This window comes from Haliotis rubra, unplaced genomic scaffold (genome assembly GCF_003918875.1).
Source record: "Haliotis rubra isolate DU_JTF1 unplaced genomic scaffold, ASM391887v1 Scf56, whole genome shotgun sequence".
In the NCBI taxonomy this organism is placed as follows: Eukaryota; Metazoa; Mollusca; class Gastropoda; order Lepetellida; family Haliotidae; genus Haliotis; species Haliotis rubra.
The window spans coordinates 2,437,433-2,444,591 of NW_025767257.1; positions in this window are offsets into that span (position 1 = coordinate 2,437,433).

Below are 7,159 nucleotides of genomic sequence, written 5' to 3' on the forward strand. Positions count from 1 at the left end.
AAATGTACCTGGTGAAGCATGCCGGTGACGTAGAAAACATCACCTCATAGTATGAATACATTCAACACACTCTGTAAAAGGTGAATACTTTAAAAGTCATTTCCGTTTTCGAATACGCCTATTTTAAACATGTCCAAACACTGAAGATACCAGGTTTTCGCAAATAGATGAAGATCAGGGGCACGTTTCACAAAGCGACCGTAGCGCTACGACTGTCGTAAGTCTATTTTAAAGAATGGGAATTACGATCACCTTAGCGTTACGATGGCTTTGGGAAACGGCGCCCTGGACTTACACACGGCACTCGTTACAAACACATGTTAAGGCAAGACAAGTGTTCACATGAGAAAACACGGGCATTTATGTAAACGTCAAAATATGGAATCGGGTCGGATTTTATGGAAACTGTGGATCAAGGTCAAATAAAAAATATCGAAATTGCCATGTCTATATAAAGAAGGTGATTTGAAAAGAATACATCCTGTCCGCTTTTTCATTGTTCAGTTGGAACAAATATGCTGTTACCCAAACACTGCCTTGATAGAAGTTGAACTGTCACCAAAGCGATGTCGTTATGCTCGGACAGCCTCTGTGTACCGAGCTGATCATTCCACAAAAAGCTTGTACCTCGAGACAGACATTAACGTAATGTTCTTTGTCTCGCACTGTGTGTTGGTATTGTCCTTGATACGATTCCAATTTCAAAAGATCTGTTATTATAAACGCCGCAAAGGGAACTGTCTATTTTGAGAAAGTATCTTGAGAATTGAGGACGCAGAAAAAGCCATAGAACCACGGCATATTTACATTGATTTTCTCTGGTGATGGATCATTGACTGTTGAATTCTAATTAGCACATTGTTGTGAAGTACAGTTCGGTCGACGGGTTACAGCATGCATTGTTTTATTCTCGCTTTCACTGTAAATATTTTATACCTCTGCGAAGTAAAACCGTAAACACTTCAATTTATTACTGTGCGAAATAGAAGAGGAAAAACAATGCCCGTTGAATGAGTCTCAATGCCGTTGAATGAGTCTCAATGCCGTTGAGTGAGTTTCAATGCCGTTGAGTGAGTGTGTTACTTTATCAGTTAGCCTATGAATACACAATGCCATTTAGAAAGTGGACAATGTAACATAAGTTATATTTGGGATTACACTTTCTTAGCAAAGTACAGATTCTAGTGCTTTTGTTGGGTTGATTCCCACCCGGGATTCGAACACACACCCTCAGAGTCAGGCTGCTAATCGCCAGCACACAAGGCCAGCCGCCTGAGCGTGTGAGGCGTCAGACTTTGTGTGCTGGCGATTAGCTGCCTGACTCTGAGGGTGTGTGTTAGAATCAACATGGATTGCTGAAGACCAATTCTAACCCAGATCTTCATGTGTCTATTACTTCTTACATATATTACCCGTGAAGGTCCGGTTAGAATATTGATCTTCAGTAATCCATGATTGTCGTAAGAGGCGACTAACGGGATCAGTTGGTCAGGCTCTCTGACTTGGTTGACTCATGTTATCGGTTCCCCAATTGCGTAGATCGATGCTCATGCTGTTGATCACTGGATTGTCTGGTCCACACTTGATTATTTACAGACCGCCGCCATATGGCTGGAATGTTGCTGAGTGCGGCGTAAAACTCACTCACTCACTCTTACATATATGCTATATATATCTGTGGTCAGTTGTCTGTTCCTTATAATGGATAACTTTCTACATCCCAAGGACCTCGAGTAACGACGGTGGTTTCATTTGAATAATGAACAACATACAATATATACAAACACTCCGCACATTATCCTGGTCCTGATTATCCTGGTCCTTTATGCTCGCCGTCATAGTGGTCTTGAGCTCTGCATCTCTGGTTTGTTTGGTCCAGACCCAGGTCGTCATGGTTACAGGTCGCCGTGATATATCTGGAATACAGCAATGTCAGAACATACACTCATCTTGTTGAAGCGTGGCATGAGTCTCCTCTATACACACAGTTGGTACAAACAGCATTGAACATGCCTCCATTCCTATTTGACAGATACACACGCACGCTGACATAGCTCCAAGGAATAACCCTTTGATGACAAGACATATTGATGGAAAGGCTGGTGCAATTTGAAAATGTAACTAAAGATTCAGACCTGGAAGTATTTCTAAATTGAAATATAATATTCTTCTTACTTCGTGAGATCTTTGTTTCTTGTCCTCAAGTACGATATCAAAACTAAGTATTTTTGTCAAAGAGAGAAAATTAAAACGGCTGACAAGGTACTTGTGTCATGGAGCGAGGGAGATGGCGTTGAATAGGAACGACTGAATAGAAAAGATACTGTTAGTGGAAGAAGATTTGGAGAGAAGGGAGGAAGATACGAAGAGTCAAGCAATGGTGAGATGAGGCAAAAAGGATGTGAGAGAAGCTGGGCGGGATGGGAGAAGGAATTGGCCAGATTCGGAGGGAGTTTAGAGACTGGTAGTGGACGGACTGGAGAAACATTGCAGAGAGGAGAAACGTAGGGGGTAGGATGGATCGAATCAAGGGTATGACAGGTCGAAGAAGAAAGACTGACTGACTGAGTTTTGTTTTACACCTCTTTTAGCAATATTCCAGCAATATCACGGTGGGGGACACCAGAAATTGGCTTCACACATTATGCCCATGTTGGGAATCGAACCCGGGTCTTCGGCGTGACGCGAAGAAGAAGGAACACGGCAAATACGGCACAATTGAGAAAACATATTGGATAGAAACTTGATTGCATTAAAACTGGAATAGACTGTATAGACATGTTTGTTGATGAATTTTCATGCTGAATTGAATCCATGTATGTATCAAACGGCATTGTTTCATCTCAAATTCATTACAGTGAAGTCTTTGTCACTTATCAGCCATATTTTCTGCCCAGCTGTGATAGCAAAGCCGTCGGTTATACAGCACGACTGGCTCTGCAAAGTCAGTTTCCCAGTCCAGTAGTTGAAGTCTTTTAGTATCATTACTTCACGGGAAAATATTCACTGTTCGGAATTATCGATTGATGCGTCGTTCCAGTCAGATTTCAGAACATCGATAATAGATAGAAGTTTAGGACTTGCTTAACCAGTCAGCTAACCTCCCCAGAGAGCAGCTAGTCTGTCAAAACCATATCTAAAATACGCTGCCATATGCGAATTGTTTCTTATCAAAGCTTGACATTTGGACGGACAGTACTGAAATTAACCGAATCCTCCCTTGAGAAAGACCGTCCAGTTTTTGCCAACAATGTATCAGACAGTGGTTTTTGCTTTGAACTGTCTCCTATCTAATTTCTATGCTACCAAACCATGTATATACATTGTTCAAGAATTTCTTTGAACGCAAAACATGTAATGCAAATAATGAAAATTTACATTATAATCATAATTGTTTTTCGCTGTCATATTTGAGTTCCTAACGGTTTGAGAAGAAACGAAAATAAAGCATCAATACTTGTATTTGAGCGTGAAAACAAAATCTATATTCCAAAATGCTTCAAAAGAAACATTTAATCTTATATTGAGGCAGTCTGTTTGATCCTACGTGGAAACAGGATCGCATATTGTAATCAAGTTAGCGTTTGTGATAATTTGACCATTTCGTTTTTACATAAATTCTTCTTTTGCCTTTAAGTTCTTGCAGCTAAGAAAAACCGGAGCCAAATCGATATCATTCATTTTGCCAAACATTATCACGTCTTGAGACATGGATTCGATAACGATGGCATTGCTCATTGGATAACCACTGATCAACTAGAAACTCACAATGTGGACTTCAACACAAAAACTAGTTCTTATCAAGGCAGACCGCAAATGAAATGTTGTATTGTAATGATCAAAATGAATTACCACACCACAACACTTCGATTTTTGTCTATATCCTTTATAGGCTCTTAATACTGAAGTGCTAAAGGTCATATAAAGGCCTGGCTCTGACAACGGCGTTGAAGGACGTACAAATACACACAACAAACGCTGGAATTACGCCTATGAACTAATTATCCAAGTATTGATAAGTAACCAAAGCTGCTAACTAAAATCCAATATGGCGCCTGACTGACGACCAGTTGGATAGAGGTTATGAAAGATTTCGTGTAATATGCAAGTCACCTCGGTGCAAATAGTACGAGCGTTTTCTTGAATCTGTCATCGCCTAATAAATCTCAAGACAAAAATAATTTTTATAGCACAGTCGATAATCATGTTGAATTACATTAAACAACGCCCGTGTGCACAGCGGTATTGACTTGAATCCTTCTTATTCGCTCGCTGAGCTGGTACTAAGGAGTCGAGTAATTTCTTGCCTCAGCAGTGGTAAATATTCCCAAGCAGAACTTATTAATGAAGTGTATTAAGCCTGAAAGAGTAAACCTCTATACGGGCTGGAGATTTATTCTGTGAAAGCAAGCTGAGATTTTTTTATAATCGTAATGCCGGCCAGCAAAGCAACATGCACATGTCATGTTTGTCTTATATTATACCAATTCCTTTTCCAATCCAAATTTTATTGATTAATTTTTTTAAATAATAGATCTATTTTGGAATTTTTAAAAGGATCTGGCGTTTAGTTTTAACGTTTCCTGTGGTCAGATCTAAAGATTGACTTAACAGGTCTGGTTGCTATGGAATCTTAAGCCAATCAATGTCAAACTGACCTTGTGTGAGGTATGTGATATAATCATGATTATAGTCTTACACTCATATGATCGGAATCTTGGAGTCAACTTTGCTCTGAGCAGATATATATACTGAGTCAAAAAGAAACTTCACATTCTTTCTTCAGGGCACTATAAAAGAACAAGAGATGGTAAGATGGTGAAATTGTTATTATTTCATTGCTGAGATCTGTGTGATGTACTCGATACACTGACAGTGCCATAATCAGTTCCATTAGGGTTACACCGCCGTTCCAAAACATGGGTATACAGAATGTCAAGTCACAAGAATAAAAATGCGAAATTTCTCAGTTCAATATCGTGTATGGCCGCCCCGCGCATTCACCACTGCCAAACACCGTCTCCTCATCGACTGCCTGATGCTTGTGAACACGTGGTTGGGGATTCTGCGCCATTGCTCTTGCAAAGCAGCGCCAAGTTCCTGCAAATTCTGAGGTTGGTTCCTAAGACCACGAAGCCTCCTCCCAAGTGCATCCCAAACGTGCTCTATTGGATTAAGGTCAGGGGACCTCGATGGCCAGTCCATGACGTTGATTCCAGCGTTTTGAAGGAAATTTCGTGTCAACATCGCGGTATGCGGCCGAGCATTATCATGCTGGAACTGTAGACCTGGGCCATGAGCCGCCATGAAAGGAACGAGTTCAGGGGTGAGCACCTGGTCGCGGTAAGCAGCAGCTGTGAGGTTTCCACGGATGACCAGAAGTCGGGAACGGTTGTTCCCACAGAAAGCACCCCACACCATGCAACTTCCGCCCCCGAATCTGTCGACTTCCTGTAAACAACATTGGGCATACCGTTCACGACGTCGTCTCCAGACTCTATGCCTGCCGTCCGCGAATCTGAGGGTAAATATTGGCCCACGATATGGATGTCGAGAATGGAGATTGGCAGCCCGCAACCGATTTCGAATGGTCTGTGAGGACAGTCGACCTCTAAACATCTCAGCCCTGGTTCGTGTAGCCGGCAGAAATCTGTCACGGAGGTGACGTAGGACGATTTGACGGTTTTCTGCTCGTGACGTCACATGTGGACGACCCGACCTTGGGCGATCAGAAGTGGTGCCAGTTTGTTGTAGACGACCTCGCAAGTCATACACAGTACGACGGCTGCATCCCATTGCTCTTGCGACGTCAATAACTGATCTTCCCGCTTGCAACATGCCAACGGCACGTTCACGTTGCACATTTGACAATCGTGGCATTTCAAGTACCGTTAGAACTGTGGTTTAAAAGTGTTTTTTCAATTCTTGAGGCCAATGCAAACACGTGCATATGAAGAAAACGTCGATGCGAAGATCACGTGATCGACTGCACGTGCAAAACCTGATTTGGCACTAACGTCATTTGCACGAGGAATGGGTGGGTTTGAGTGGGTTTTGCTAACGTTTTTCTAGAGTCGAAAGATAGGGATCCCATTTCGAATACATAGATGTATCATCAGAGAAAAATTATTCATTATTTTTCAAATTACATTTTGTGAAGTTTCTTTTTTGACTCAGTGCGTTCTCGTGTATGGAGTGTTTAAGTCGAGTATAATTTTACGCCTCGTTTACCACATATTCCTGCAATATCACCAAGGATACAAGCCTAACACATTGTAAACCTATTTGACATCGAATCCGGACATTTAGCGTGAAGTCCATCAATCCACTAAGCTGCACCACTCGTATCCCATAGGTCATTGCCACTCTGTAGAGACTTATGTCTAACTCTTTCCCTTTAGTAAAAATGATAATAATGAACACAACATTTTAAGTAACCCTCGAAACCCGACAAATATCACATACCCGATGCATTTTAGGACTATCGCCGCCCTTAAGGACAAGATCATGGTTCATGTTCGCGTTTGATGCCAGTTATTAGAATTTTCATATTTTTAGTTCTAAAATCATTAGTGTCTTGGGACGGAAATACTAATTTTGTCCTCTAAATCCTTCTTTTTCAGACCGATTTAGTTTTAGTTACGAGATCTCGTTAGGCTGTGATCGTTGCACAGCACTGACCCGTTCTTCTTCATGATTCATAAAGAGCATGGAAGCGTCTATAACCTAAGCCACACGAACATGCTGGGATCAGATGGATTGTTTCGACTAGTTCTTAGCGTGACATTTATTAGCTCCCAGAATAAAACAGTTACTGTTGTTACAGAGCAAATTATGCTTTTAAAACAAGTTATTTGGATCAGTTGAAAGCTTCCGTTAAAGGAAGAGCATCCCTTGTAGATTCTCTATACAATCTGCTTTGATGTTGGCACATGCGCCCGATGCGCGTGAGCCGGAAATAGATTCAGATGTCGTAATATTGCAGCCACAAAGCAGGAAGCTGACATGTGTCATGCGTTAGTGTGGCTAGGAGACAGAAAACGTGTGATGGAGTCATCGTTATAATTACCGTATACAGAACCGACATCACAATGACCTAGATGCACAAGCCCCTAGGAAGAACGGAATGGTGACAGTTTTTGACGTCATGGCTACGGCC